The sequence below is a fragment of the Ochotona princeps genome, unplaced genomic scaffold (genome assembly GCF_030435755.1).
Source record: "Ochotona princeps isolate mOchPri1 unplaced genomic scaffold, mOchPri1.hap1 HAP1_SCAFFOLD_158, whole genome shotgun sequence".
Classification (NCBI taxonomy): Eukaryota; Metazoa; Chordata; class Mammalia; order Lagomorpha; family Ochotonidae; genus Ochotona; species Ochotona princeps.
The window spans coordinates 223,661-238,196 of NW_026699935.1; positions in this window are offsets into that span (position 1 = coordinate 223,661).

The following is a 14,536-nucleotide window of genomic DNA, read 5'->3' on the forward strand; positions in this document are numbered from 1 at the left end:
TCACATGCCACCAACTCCACATTCACAGACAACTTCAGCGCCAAAGCCGTTTTCAGATAGCTCTCCATACAAAGGCTCTAGGCCCAAATATTGGTGTGAGAGCTAATTCAATCAAGGAAACACTGCATGTTGGTGAAGCGCATATTGAAGAAGAATCAGCCGAGTGGTTCTTGTGGGAGAACAACTCCATTTGGCTCACTAACTTCACACACCATCAGGCTTCCAAGCAGCTCTCAAGGAAACTCAGTTTTCACACTCTAGGCTTAATGCCCTTTGAGTGCATTATGTAGGAATGAACCTGATAGAGCATCACACACAAACCAATGCTCCACAGGCGGGTTTCACATGCCACCAACTCCACATTCACAGACAACTTCAGCGCCAAAGCCGTTTTCAGATAGCTCTCAATACAAAGGCTCTAGGCGCAAATATTGGTGTGAGAGCTAATTCAATCAAGGAAACACTGCATGTTGGTGAAGCGCATATTGAAGAAGAATCAGCCGAGTGGTTCTTGTGGGAGAACAACTCCATTTGGCTCACTAACTTCACACACCATTAGGCTTCCAAGCAGCTCTCAAGGAAACTCAGTTTTCACACTCTAGGCTTAATGCCCTTTGAGTGCCTAGGAATGAAATGCACCTGGTAGAGCATCCCACACGAACCAATGCTCCACAGGCGGGTTTCACATGCTACCAACTCCACATTCACAGACAACTTCAGCGCCAAAGCCGTTTTCAGATAGCTCTCAATACAAAGGCTCTAGGCGCAAATATTGGTGTGAGAGCTAATTCAATCAAGGAAACACTGCATGTTGGTGAAGCGCATATTGAAGAAGAATCAGCCGAGTGGTTCTTGTGGGAGAACAACTCCATTTGGCTCACTAACTTCACACACCATCAGGCTTCCAAGCAGCTCTCAAGGAAACTCAGTTTTCACACTTTAGGCTTAATGCCCTTTGAGTGCCTAGGAATGAAATGAAGGTTGGTGAGCTTATCACACAAACCAATGCTCCACAGGCGGGTTTCACATGCCACCAACTCCACATTCACAGAGAACTTCAGCGCCAAAGCCGTTTTCAGATAGCCCTCAATGCAAAGGCTCTAGGCGCAAATATTGGTGTGAGAGCTAATTCAATCAAGGAAACACTGCATGTTGGTGAAGCGCATATTGAAGAAGAATCAGCCGAGTGGTTCTTGTGGGAGAACAACTCCATTTGGCTCACTAACTTCACACACCATCAGGTTTCCAAGCAGCTCTCAAGTAAACTCAGTTTTCACACTCTAGGCTTAATGCCCTTTGAGTGCCTAGGAATGAAATGCACCTGGTAGAGCATCCCACACGAACCAATGCTCCACAGGCGGGTTTCACATGCTACCAACTCCACATTCACAGACAACTTCAGCGCCAAAGCCGTTTTCAGATAGCTCTCAATACAAAGGCTCTAGGCGCAAATATTGGTGTGAGAGCTAATTCAATCAAGGAAACACTGCATGTTGGTGAAGCGCATATTGAAGAAGAATCAGCCGAGTGGTTCTTGTGGGAGAACAACTCCATTTGGCTCACTAACTTCACACACCATCAGGCTTCCAAGCAGCTCTCAAGGAAACTCAGTTTTCACACTTTAGGCTTAATGCCCTTTGAGTGCCTAGGAATGAAATGAAGGTTGGTGAGCTTATCACACAAACCAATGCTCCACAGGCGGGTTTCACATGCCACCAACTCCACATTCACAGACAACTTCAGCGCCAAAGCCATTTTCAGATAGCCCTCAATGCAAAGGCTCTAGGTGCAAATATTGGTGTGAGAGCTAATTCAATCAAGGAAACACTGCATGTTGGTGAAGCGCATATTGAAGAAGAATCAGCCGAGTGGTTCTTGTGGGAGAACAACTCCATTTGGCTCACTAACTTCACAGACCATCAGGTTTCCAAGCAGCTCTCAAGGAAACTCAGTTTTCACACTCTAGGCTTAATGCCCTTTGAGTGCCTAGGAATGAAATGCACCTGGTAGAGCATCCCACACGAACCAATGCTCCTCAGGCGGGTTTCACATGCTACCAACTCCACATTCACAGACAACTTCAGCGCCAAAGCCGTTTTCAGATGGCTCTCAATACAAAGGCTCTAGGCGCAAATAGTGGTGTGAGAGCTAATTCAATCAAGGAAACACTGCATGTTGGTGAAGCGCATATTGAAGAAGAATCAGCCGAGTGGTTCTTGTGGGAGAACAACTCCATTTGGCTCACTAACTTCACACACCATCAGGCTTCCAAGCAGCTCTCAAGGAAACTCAGTTTTCACACTCTAGGGTTAATGCCCTTTGAGTGGCTAGGAATGAAATGCACCTGGTAGAGCATCCCACACGAACCAATGCTCCACAGGCGGGTTTCACATGCTACCAACTCCACATTCACAGACAACTTCAGCGCCAAAGCCATTTTCAGATAGCCCTCAATACAATTGCTGTAGGCCCAAATATTGGTGTGAGAGCTAATTCAATCAAGGAAACATTGCATGTTGGTGAAGCGCATATTGAAGAAGAATCAGCCGAGTGGTTCTTGTGGGAGAACAACTCCATTTGGCTCACTAACTTCACACACCATCAGGTTTCCAAGCAGCTCTCAAGTAAACTCAGTTTTCACACTCTAGGCTTAATGCCCTTTGAGTGCCTAGGAATGAAATGCACCTGGTAGAGCATCCCACACGAACCAATGCTCCACAGGCGGGTTTCACATGCTACCAACTCCACATTCACAGACAACTTCAGCGCCAAAGCCGTTTTCAGATAGCTCTCAATACAAAGGCTCTAGGCGCAAATATTGGTGTGAGAGCTAATTCAATCAAGGAAACACTGCATGTTGGTGAAGCGCATATTGAAGAAGAATCAGCCGAGTGGTTCTTGTGGGAGAACAACTCCATTTGGCTCACTAACTTCACACACCATCAGGCTTCCAAGCAGCTCTCAAGGAAACTCAGTTTTCACACTCTAGGCTTAATGCCCTTTGAGTGCCTAGGAATGAAATGAACCTGGTAGAGCATCCCACACGAACCAATGCTCCACATGCGGGTTTCACATGCCACCAACTCCACATTCACAGACAACTTCAGCGCCAAAGCCATTTTCAGATAGTTCTCAATGCAAAGGCTCTAGGCCCAAATATTGGTGTGAGAGCTAATTCAATCAAGGAAACACTGCATGTTAGTGAAGCGCATATTGAAGAAGAATCAGCCGAGTGGTTCTTGTGGGAGAACAACTCCATTTGGCTCACTAACTTCACACACCATCAGGCTTCCAAGCAGCTCTCAAAGAAACTCAGTTTTCACACTCTAGGCTTAATGCCCTTTGAGTGCATTATGTAGGAATGAACCTGGTAGAGCATCCCACACAAACCAATGCTCCACATGCGGGTTTCACAGGCCACCAACTCCACATTCACAGACAACTTCAGCGCCAAAGCCATTTTCAGATAGCCCTCAATACAAAGGTTCTATGCGAAAATATTGGTGTGAGAGCTAATTCAATCAAGGAAACACTGCATGTTGGTGAAGCGCATATTGAAGAAGAATCAGCCGAGTGGTTCTTGTGGGAGAACAACTCCATTTGGCTCACTAACTTCACACACCACCAGGCTTCCAAGCAGCTCTCAAGGAAACTCAGTTTTCACACTCTAGGCTTAATGCCCTTTGAGTGCATTATGTAGGAATGAACCTGGTAGAGCATCCCACACAAACCAATGCTCCACATGCGGGTTTCACATGCCACCAACTCCACATTCACAGACAACTTCAGCGCCAAAGCCATTTTCAGATAGCCCTCAATGCAAAGGCTCTCGGCGAAAATATTGGTGTGAGAGCTAATTCAATCAAGGAAACACTGCATGTTGGTGAAGCGCATATTGAAGAAGAATCAGCCGAGTGGTTCTTGTGGGAGAACAACTCCATTTGGCTCACTAACTTCACACACCATCAGGCTTCCAAGCAGCTCTCAAGGAAACTCAGTTTTCACACTCTAGGCTTAATGCCCTTTGAGTGCCTAGGAATGAAATGAACCTGGTAGAGCATCCCACACGAACCAATGCTCCACATGCGGGTTTCACATGCCACCAACTCCACATTCACAGACAACTTCAGCGCCAAAGCCGTTTTCAGATAGCTCTCAATACAAAGGCTCTAGGCGCAAATATTGGTGTGAGAGCTAATTCAATCAAGGAAACACTGCATGTTGGTGAAGGGCATATTGAAGAAGAATCAGCCGAGTGGTTCTTGTGGGAGAACAACTCCATTTGGCTCACTAACTTCACACACCATCAGGCTTCCAAGCAGCTCTCAAGGAAACTCAGTTTTCACACTTTAGGCTTAATGCCCTTTGAGTGCCTAGGAATGAAATGAAGGTTGGTGAGCTTATCACACAAACCAATGCTCCACAGGCGGGTTTCACATGCCACCAACTCCACATTCACAGACAACTTCAGCGCCACAGCCATTTTCAGATAGCCCTCAATACAAAGGATCTAGACCCAAATATTGGTGTGAGAGCTAATTCAATCAAGGAAACATTGCATGTTGGTGAAGCGCATATTGAAGAAGAATCAGCCGAGTGGTTCTTGTGGGAGAACAACTCCATTTGGCTCACTAACTTCACACACCACCAGGCTTCCAAGCAGCTCTCAAGGAAACTCAGTTTTCACACTCTAGGCTTAATGCCCTTTGAGTGCATTATGTAGGAATGAACCTGGTAGAGCATCCCACACAAACCAATGCTCCACATGCGGGTTTCACATGCCACCAACTCCACATTCACAGACAACTTCAGCGCCAAAGCCATTTTCAGATAGCCCTCAATGCAAAGGCTCTCGGCGAAAATATTGGTGTGAGAGCTAATTCAATCAAGGAAACACTGCATGTTGGTGAAGCGCATATTGAAGAAGAATCAGCCGAGTGGTTCTTGTGGGAGAACAACTCCATTTGGCTCACTAACTTCACACACCATCAGGCTTCCAAGCAGCTCTCAAGGAAACTCAGTTTTCACACTCTAGGCTTAATGCCCTTTGAGTGCCTAGGAATGAAATGAACCTGGTAGAGCATCCCACACGAACCAATGCTCCACATGCGGGTTTCACATGCCACCAACTCCACATTCACAGACAACTTCAGCGCCAAAGCCGTTTTCAGATAGCTCTCAATACAAAGGCTCTAGGCGCAAATATTGGTGTGAGAGCTAATTCAATCAAGGAAACACTGCATGTTGGTGAAGGGCATATTGAAGAAGAATCAGCCGAGTGGTTCTTGTGGGAGAACAACTCCATTTGGCTCACTAACTTCACACACCATCAGGCTTCCAAGCAGCTCTCAAGGAAACTCAGTTTTCACACTTTAGGCTTAATGCCCTTTGAGTGCCTAGGAATGAAATGAAGGTTGGTGAGCTTATCACACGAACCAATGCTCCACATGCGGGTTTCACATGCCACCAACTCCACATTCACAGACAACTTCAGCGCCAAAGCCATTTTCAGATAGCCCTCAATGCAAAGGCTCTAGGCGCAAATATTGGTGTGAGAGCTAATTCAATCAAGGAAACACTGCATGTTGGTGAAGCGCATATTGAAGAAGAATCAGCCGAGTGGTTCTTGTGGGCGAACAACTCCATTTGGCTCACTAACTTCACACACCATCAGGCTTCCAAGCAGCTCTCAAGGAAACTGTTTTCACACTCTAGGCTTAATGCCCTTTGAGTGCATTATCTAGGAATGAACCTGGTAGAGCATCCCACACAAACCAATGCTCCACAGGCGGGTTTCACATGCCACCAACTCCACATTCACAGACAACTTCAGCGCCAAAGCCGTTTTCAGACAGCCCTCAATGCAAAAGCTCTAGGTGCAAATATTGGTGTGAGAGCTAATTCAATCAAGGAAACACTGCATGTTGGTGAAGCGCATATTGAAGAAGAATCAGCCGAGTGGTTCTTGTGGGAGAACAACTACATTTGGCTCACTAACTTCACACACCATTAGGCTTCCAAGCAGCTCTCAAGGAAACTCAGTTTTCACACTCTAGGCTTAATGCCCTTTGAGTGCCTAGGAATGAAATGAACCTGGTAGAGCATCCCACACAAACCAATGCTCCACATGCGGGTTTCACATGCCACCAACTCCACATTCACAGACAACTTCAGCGCCAAAGCCGTTTTCAGATAGCTCTCAATACAAAGGCTCTAGGCCCAAATATTTGTGTGAGAGCTAATTCAATCAAGGAAACACTGCATGTTGGTGAAGCGCATATTGAAGAAGAATCAGCCGAGTGGTTCTTGTGGGAGAACAACTCCATTTGGCTCACTAACTTCACACACCATCAGGCTTCCAAGCAGCTCTCAAGGAAACTCAGTTTTCACACTCTAGGCTTAATGCCCTTTGAGTGCATTATGTAGGAATGAACCTGATAGAGCATCACACACAAACCAATGCTCCACAGGCGGGTTTCACATGCCACCAACTCCACATTCACAGACAACTTCAGCGCCAAAGCCGTTTTCAGATAGCTCTCAATACAAAGGCTCTAGGCGCAAATATTGGTGTGAGAGCTAATTCAATCAAGGAAACACTGCATGTTGGTGAAGCGCATATTGAAGAAGAATCAGCCGAGTGGTTCTTGTGGGAGAACAACTCCATTTGGCTCACTAACGTCACACACCATTAGGCTTCCAAGCAGCTCTCAAGGAAACTCAGTTTTCACACTCTAGGCTTAATGCCCTTTGAGTGCCTAGGAATGAAATGCACCTGGTAGAGCATCCCACACGAACCAATGCTCCACAGGCGGGTTTCACATGCTACCAACTCCACATTCACAGACAACTTCAGCGCCAAAGCCGTTTTCAGATAGCCCTCAACACAAAGGCTCTAGGCCCAAATATTGGTGTGAGAGCTAATTCAATCAAGGAAACACTGCATGTTGGTGAAGCGCATATTGAAGAAGAATCAGCCGAGTGGTTCTTGTGGGAGAACAACTCCATTTGGCTCACTAACTTCACACACCATCAGGCTTCCAAGCAGCTCTCAAGGAAACTCAGTTTTCACACTTTAGGCTTAATGCCCTTTGAGTGCCTAGGAATGAAATGAAGGTTGGTGAGCTTATCACACAAACCAATGCTCCACAGGCGGGTTTCACATGCCACCAACTCCACATTCACAGACAACTTCAGCGCCAAAGCCATTTTCAGATAGCCCTCAATGCAAAGGCTCTAGGCGCAAATATTGGTGTGAGAGCTAATTCAATCAAGGAAACACTGCATGTTGGTGAAGCGCATATTGAAGAAGAATCAGCTGAGTGGTTCTTGTGGGAGAACAACTCCATTTGGCTCACTAACTTCACACACCATCAGGTTTCCAAGCAGCTCTCAAGTAAACTCAGTTTTCACACTCTAGGCTTAATGCCCTTTGAGTGCCTAGGAATGAAATGCACCTGGTAGAGCATCCCACACGAACCAATGCTCCACAGGCGGGTTTCACATGCTACCAACTCCACATTCACAGACAACTTCAGCGCCAAAGCCGTTTTCAGATAGCTCTCAATACAAAGGCTCTAGGCGCAAATATTGGTGTGAGAGCTAATTCAATCAAGGAAACACTGCATGTTGGTGAAGCGCATATTGAAGAAGAATCAGCCGAGTGGTTCTTGTGGGAGAACAACTCCATTTGGCTCACTAACTTCACACACCATCAGGCTTCCAAGCAGCTCTCAAGGAAACTCAGTTTTCACACTTTAGGCTTAATGCCCTTTGAGTGCCTAGGAATGAAATGAAGGTTGGTGAGCTTATCACACAAACCAATGCTCCACAGGCGGGTTTCACATGCCACCAACTCCACATTCACAGACAACTTCAGCGCCAAAGCCATTTTCAGATAGCCCTCAATGCAAAGGCTCTAGGCGCAAATATTGGTGTGAGAGCTAATTCAATCAAGGAAACACTGCATGTTGGTGAAGCGCATATTGAAGAAGAATCAGCCGAGTGGTTCTTGTGGGAGAACAACTCCATTTGGCTCACTAACTTCACACACCATCAGGTTTCCAAGCAGCTCTCAAGTAAACTCAGTTTTCACACTCTAGGCTTAATGCCCTTTGAGTGCCTAGGAATGAAATGCACCTGGTAGAGCATCCCACACGAACCAATGCTCCACAGGCGGGTTTCACATGCTACCAACTCCACATTCACAGACAACTTCAGCGCCAAAGCCGTTTTCAGATAGCTCTCAATACAAAGGCTCTAGGCGCAAATATTGGTGTGAGAGCTAATTCAATCAAGGAAACACTGCATGTTGGTGAAGCGCATATTGAAGAAGAATCAGCCGAGTGGTTCTTGTGGGAGAACAACTCCATTTGGCTCACTAACTTCACACACCATCAGGCTTCCAAGCAGCTCTCAAGGAAACTCAGTTTTCACACTTTAGGCTTAATGCCCTTTGAGTGCCTAGGAATGAAATGAAGGTTGGTGAGCTTATCACACAAACCAATGCTCCACAGGCGGGTTTCACAGGCCACCAACTCCACATTCACAGACAACTTCAGCGCCAAAGCCATTTTCAGATAGCCCTCAATGCAAAGGCTCTAGGCGCAAATATTGGTGTGAGAGCTAATTCAATCAAGGAAACACTGCATGTTGGTGAAGCGCATATTGAAGAAGAATCAGCCGAGTGGTTCTTGTGGGAGAACAACTCCATTTGGCTCACTAACTTCACACACCATCAGGTTTCCAAGCAGCTCTCAAGGAAACTCAGTTTTCACACTCTAGGCTTAATGCCCTTTGAGTGCCTAGGAATGAAATGCACCTGGTAGAGCATCCCACACGAACCAATGCTCCACAGGCGGGTTTCACATGCTACCAACTCCACATTCACAGACAACTTCAGCGCCAAAGCCGTTTTCAGATAGCTCTCAATACAAAGGCTCTAGGCGCAAATATTGGTGTGAGAGCTAATTCAATCAAGGAAACACTGCATGTTGGTGAAGCGCATATTGAAGAAGAATCAGCCGAGTGGTTCTTGTGGGAGAACAACTCCATTTGGCTCACTAACTTCACACACCATCAGGCTTCCAAGCAGCTCTCAAGGAAACTCAGTTTTCACACTTTAGGCTTAATGCCCTTTGAGTGCCTAGGAATGAAATGAAGGTTGGTGAGCTTATCACACAAACCAATGCTCCACAGGCGGGTTTCACATGCCACCAACTCCACATTCACAGACAACTTCAGCGCCACAGCCATTTTCAGATAGCCCTCAATACAAAGGATCTAGACCCAAATATTGGTGTGAGAGCTAATTCAATCAAGGAAACATTGCATGTTGGTGAAGCGCATATTGAAGAAGAATCAGCCGAGTGGTTCTTGTGGGAGAACAACTCCATTTGGCTCACTAACTTCACACAGCATCAGGTTTCCAAGCAGCTCTCAAGTAAACTCAGTTTTCACACTCTAGGGTTAATGCCCTTTGAGTGGCTAGGAATGAAATGCACCTGGTAGAGCATCCCACACGAACCAATGCTCCACAGGCGGGTTTCACATGCTACCAACTCCACATTCACAGACAACTTCAGCGCCAAAGCCGTTTTCAGATAGCTCTCAATACAAAGGCTCTAGGCGCAAATATTGGTGTGAGAGCTAATTCAATCAAGGAAACACTGCATGTTGGTGAAGCGCATATTGAAGAAGAATCAGCCGAGTGGTTCTTGTGGGAGAACAACTCCATTTGGCTCACTAACTTCACACACCATCAGGCTTCCAAGCAGCTCTCAAGGAAACTCAGTTTTCACACTCTAGGCTTAATGCCCTTTGAGTGCCTAGGACGGAAATGAAGGTTGGTGAGCTTATCACACACAAACCAATGCTCCACAGGCGGGTTTCACATGCCACCAACTCCACATTCACAGACAACTTCAGCGCCACAGCCATTTTCAGATAGCCCTCAATACAATTGCTCTAGGCCCAAATATTGGTGTGAGAGCTAATTCAATCAAGGAAACATTGCATGTTGGTGAAGCGCATATTGAAGAAGAATCAGCCGAGTGGTTCTTGTGGGAGAACAACTCCATTTGGCTCACTAACTTCACACACCATCAGGTTTCCAAGCAGCTCTCAAGTAAACTCAGTTTTCACACTCTAGGCTTAATGCCCTTTGAGTGCCTAGGAATGAAATGCACCTGGTAGAGCATCCCACACGAACCAATGCTCCACAGGCGGGTTTCACATGCTACCAACTCCACATTCACAGACAACTTCAGCGCCAAAGCCGTTTTCAGATAGCTCTCAATACAAAGGCTCTAGGCGCAAATATTGGTGTGAGAGCTAATTCAATCAAGGAAACACTGCATGTTGGTGAAGCGCATATTGAAGAAGAATCAGCCGAGTGGTTCTTGTGGGAGAACAACTCCATTTGGCTCACTAACTTCACACACCATCAGGCTTCCAAGCAGCTCTCAAGGAAACTCAGTTTTCACACTCTAGGCTTAATGCCCTTTGAGTGCCTAGGACTGAAATGAAACTTGGTGAGCTTATCACACAAACCAATGCTCCACATGCGGGTTTCACATGCCACCAACTCCACATTCACAGACAACTTCAGCGCCAAAGCCATTTTCAGATAGTTCTCAATGCAAAGGCTCTAGGCCCAAATATTGGTGTGAGAGCTAATTCAATCAAGGAAACACTGCATGTTAGTGAAGCGCATATTGAAGAAGAATCAGCCGAGTGGTTCTTGTGGGAGAACAACTCCATTTGGCTCACTAACTTCACACACCATCAGGCTTCCAAGCAGCTCTCAAAGAAACTCAGTTTTCACACTCTAGGCTTAATGCCCTTTGAGTGCATTATGTAGGGATGAACCTGGTAGAGCATCCCACACAAACCAATGCTCCACATGCGGGTTTCACATGCCACCAACTCCACATTCACAGACAACTTCAGCGCCAAAGCCATTTTCAGATAGCCCTCAATACAAAGGTTCTATGCGAAAATATTGGTGTGAGAGCTAATTCAATCAAGGAAACACTGCATGTTGGTGAAGCGCATATTGAAGAAGAATCAGCCGAGTGGTTCTTGTGGGAGAACAACTCCATTTGGCTCACTAACTTCACACACCACCAGGCTTCCAAGCAGCTCTCAAGGAAACTCAGTTTTCACACTCTAGGCTTAATGCCCTTTGAGTGCATTATGTAGGAATGAACCTGGTAGAGCATCCCACACAAACCAATGCTTCACATGCGGGTTTCACATGCCACCAACTCCACATTCACAGACAACTTCAGCGCCAAAGCCATTTTCAGATAGCCCTCAATGCAAAGGCTCTCGGCGAAAATATTGGTGTGAGAGCTAATTCAATCAAGGAAACACTGCATGTTGGTGAAGCGCATATTGAAGAAGAATCAGCCGAGTGGTTCTTGTGGGAGAACAACTCCATTTGGCTCACTAACTTCACACACCATCAGGCTTCCAAGCAGCTCTCAAGGAAACTCAGTTTTCACACTCTAGGCTTAATGCCCTTTGAGTGCCTAGGAATGAAATGAACCTGGTAGAGCATCCCACACAAACGAATGCTCCACATGCGGGTTTCACATGCCACCAACTCCACATTCACAGACAACTTCAGCGCCAAAGCCGTTTTCAGATAGCTCTCAATACAAAGGCTCTAGGCGCAAATATTGGTGTGAGAGCTAATTCAATCAAGGAAACACTGCATGTTGGTGAAGCGCATATTGAAGAAGAATCAGCCGATTGGTTCTTGTGGGAGAACAACTCCATTTGGCTCACTAACTTCACACACCATCAGGCTTCCAAGCAGCTCTCAAGGAAACTCAGTTTTCACACTCTAGGCTTAATGCCCTTTGAGTGCATTATGTAGGAATGAACCTGGTAGAGCATCCCACACAAACGAATGCTCCACATGCGGGTTTCAGCTGCCAGCAACTCCACATTCACAGGCAACTTCAGCGCCAAAGCCGTTTTCAGATAGCCCTCAACACAAAGGCTCTAGGCCCAAATATTGGTGTGAGAGCTAATTCAATCAAGGAAACACTGCATGTTGGTGAAGCACATATTGAAGAAGAATCAGCCGAGTGGTTCTTGTGGGAGAACACCTCCATTTGGCTCACTAACTTCACACACCATCAGGCTTCCATGCAGCTCTCAAGTAAAGTCAGTTTTCACACTCTAGGCTTAATGCCCTTTGAGTGCCTAGGAATGAAATGCACCTGGTAGAGCATCCCACACAAACCAATGCTCCACATGCGGGTTTCACATGCCACCAACTCCACATTCACAGACAACTTCAGCGCCAAAGCCATTTTCAGATAGCTCCCAATGCAAAGGCTCTAGGCGCAAATATTGGTGTGAGAGCTAATTCAATCAAGGAAACACTGCATGTTGGTGAAGCGCATATTGAAGAAGAATCAGCCAAGTGGTTCTTGTGGGAGAACAACTCCATTTGGCTCACTAACTTCACACACCATCAGGCTTCCATGCAGCTCTCAAGGAAACTCAGTTTTCACACTCTAGGCTTAATGCCCTTTGAGTGCCTAGGACTGAAATGCACCTGGTAGAGCATCCCACACAAACGAATGCTCCACATGCGGGTTTCACATGCCACCAACTCCACATTCACAGGCAACTTCAGCGCCAAAGCCGTTTTCAGACAGCCCTCAATGCAAAGGCTCTAGGTGCAAATATTGGTGTGAGAGCTAATTCAATCAAGGAAACATTGCATGTTGGTGAAGTGCATATTGAAGAAGAATCAGCCGAGTGGTTCTTGTGGGAGAACAACACCATTTGGCTCACTAACTTCACACACCATCAGGCTTCCAAGCAGCTCTCAAGGAAACTCAGTTTTCACACTCTAGGCTTAATGCCCTTTGAGTGCATTATGTAGGAATGAACCTGATAGAGCATCCCACACAAACCAATGCTCCACATGCGGGTTTCACATGCCACCAACTCAACATTCACAGACAACTTCAGCGCCAAAGCCATTTTCAGATAGCCCTCAATGCAAAGGCTCTAGGCGCAAATATTGGTGTGAGAGCTAATTCAATCAAGGAAACACTGCATGTTGGTGAAGCGCATATTGAAGAAGAATCAGCCGAGTGGTTCTTGTGGGAGAACAACTCCATTTGGCTCACTAACTTCACACACCATCAGGCTTCCAAGCAGCTCTCAAGGAAACTCAGTTTTCACACTCTAGGCTTAATGCCCTTTGAGTGCATTATGTAGGAATGAACCTGGTAGAGCATCCCACACAAACGAATGCTCCACATGCGGGTTTCACATGCCACCAACTCCACATTCACAGACAACTTCAGCGCCAAAGCCGTTTTCAGATAGCCCTCAATGCAAAGGCTGTAGGCGCAAATATTGGTGTGAGAGCTAATTCAATCAAGGAAACACTGCATGTTGGTGAAGCGCATACTGAAGAAGAATCAGCCGAGTGGTTCTTGTTTGAGAACAACTCCATTTGGCTCACTAACTTCACACACCAACAGGCTTCCAAGCAGCTCTCAAGGAAACTCAGTTTTCACACTCTAGGCTTAATGCCCTTTGAGTGCATTATGTAGGAATGAACCTGATAGAGCATCCCACACAAAAGAATGCTCCACATGCGGGTTTCACATGCCACCAACTCCACATTCACAGACAACTTCAGCGCCAAAGCCGTTTTCAGATAGCCCTCAACACAAAGGCTCTAGGCCCAAATATGGGTGTGAGAGCTAATTCAATCAAGGAAACACTGCATGTTGGTGAAGCGCATATTGAAGAAGAATCAGCCGAGTGGTTCTTGTGGGAGAACAACTCCATTTGGCTCACTAACTTCACACACCATCAGGCTTCCAAGCAGCTCTCAAGGAAACTCAGTTTTCACACTCTAGGCTTAATGCCCTTTGAGTGCCTAGGACTGAAATGAAGCTTGGTGAGCTTATCACACAAAGCAATGCTAGACAAGTGGGTTTCACATGCCACCAACTCCACATTCACAGACAACTTCAGCGCCAAAGCCGTTTTCAGGTAGCCCTCAATGCAAAAGCTCTAGGCGCAAATATTGGTGTGAGAGCTAATTCAATCAAGGAAACACTGCATGTTGGTGAAGCGCATATTGAAGAAGAATCAGCCGAGTGGTTCTTGTGGGAGAACAACTCCATTTGGCTCACTAACTTCACACACCATCAGGCTTCCATGCAGCTCTCAAGGAAACTCAGTTTTCACACTCTAGGCTTAATGCCCTTTGAGTGCCTAGGAATGAAATGCACCTGGTAGAGCATCCCACACAAACCAATGCTCCACATGCGGGTTTCACATGCCACCAACTCCACATTCACAGACAACTTCAGCGCCAAAGCCATTTTCAGATAGCTCCCAATGCAAAGGCTCTAGGCGCAAATATTGGTGTGAGAGCTAATTCAATCAAGGAAATACTGCATGTTTTTGAAGCGCATATTGAAGAAGAATCAGCCAAGTGGTTCTTGTGGGAGAACACCTCCATTTGGCTCACTAACTTCACACACCA